This window comes from Mandrillus leucophaeus, unplaced genomic scaffold, assembly GCF_000951045.1.
Source record: "Mandrillus leucophaeus isolate KB7577 unplaced genomic scaffold, Mleu.le_1.0 Scaffold32, whole genome shotgun sequence".
Taxonomy (NCBI): domain Eukaryota; kingdom Metazoa; phylum Chordata; class Mammalia; order Primates; family Cercopithecidae; genus Mandrillus; species Mandrillus leucophaeus.
Genome location: NW_012103365.1, coordinates 2,638,353 through 2,639,826, shown reverse-complemented (window position 1 = coordinate 2,639,826; position 1,474 = coordinate 2,638,353). Strand labels below are relative to the sequence as shown.

At 39.4% G+C, this 1,474-nt stretch overlaps 1 protein-coding gene across 1 annotated transcript in view; it reads right to left on the bottom strand.

The window, feature by feature from the left end:
- The window catches only part of PRKCB (protein kinase C, beta), a 287,916-nt gene that overhangs the window by 103,041 nt on the left and 183,401 nt on the right, over nt 1-1,474 (bottom strand). The gene's annotated exons all lie outside the window — the stretch shown is intronic.

Sequence of the window (1,474 nt, the reverse complement as noted above, 5' to 3'; positions counted from 1 at the left end):
CTTTTTCTTTGTAATTTCATAAGCTGCTGACTTCTTCCTACTTATCCCTGGCTCGTGCTAGGCTTCAAGAAAGTTACCACTAACACCTGGGGTGCTCCATGATTTGAACACAAAGAAATGCCACAGAGAAGAGGCACGTGAGGTTTTCTGTGTGTGGAATGTGATACACTGGGAGCTCTAAAGGGAAAGGTCAGAAGGTCTTTTGTGTGTCACCATGAAAAATTCCATCCAGGGCTGAAAAGTAGGGAGCGCAGCTGAGAACACGCATCATCCACCCAAATTGTTCTCCCGGCCTCCTTTGCACCAAAGTGTGGCCACGTGGCTACATTTTCTCCAATAGAGAGTAGGCAGAAGTGATTGGTGCCACTTCCCAAACTGAGACTTTTAAGAAGCAGCTTGTGCCTCCTCCACCCTCTGACTGCAGAGAAAACAAAGCTCTAGGGATTAATGGAGCCATATAGGACGGAAGGCACCTTGTCCCTTAATCACCATATGGAGAGAGTGGGTGGGGCCAGGCGCGCCTGTCTTAAACTTCTTAAACTTAGAAGTTTAATGAAAATTAAACTTCTATTGTGTCTGAGCCAGTATATATTTGGGGGTCTATTTGTTACAGCAGATGAATCTACCCTAATAAAAGGAGTTTAGGTGCCCTGTCAGCCACACAGATTAACCAAGCCTATATTTTGTGGGTGGGGGCCAGGAAGAAGGAGACATTCTGAGATTTTCATTTACTATTTCCCTTGTTTGTATAGTTAACTTAACTCGTCCTTTAGCTATAGCTCGAGCCACTTTTTCACGGAAGTCTTCCCTGGCTTCAACTAGGGCAAATCCCATTCCCACAGGTGCCCAGGGAACACACCAAACATCACAGTTGCTTTCATGCCCGTGTGATTTTTTTAATGAATGTTTATACCTCCACTGCATTTTAAAAACTATGCATTTTTCAAAACTCATAGAACGATACACTTAAGATAGCTGCATTTCAGTATATGTAATTTTACCTTTAAAATAATCATTGCAAATATTGAATTCTGGTTAAATGGTACACACGCTGAATGTAAAGTGCACTTGCAGTGACCTGCAAATGTAAAGGGTACGGATGTCTGCAACTCGCTTTAAAATGCATTAAAAAAGGGTTGATGGATGGATAGACAGATGGATACATGATAAAGCAAATACAGTCAAATGTTACTTGTGGAATCCAGGTGGTGGGTGTTATGGATGTTCATTATGCAATTATTTCAACTTTTCCAGTTTTTAAATTTTCACAATGAAATGTTGAAGAAAAAGTTTAATAAAAGGAGGGACCATGATTATATTACATAAAAGGAATTGGTCTATATACATTTTATGTTGCCAATCATAATGTTCTATAATTTGCTTTTATTTTTATTTGATATTATGTTACGAAAATCTTTCTATGATGACAGATAGATGATTGATTGATTGATTGATTGATGATAGGTAGATGATA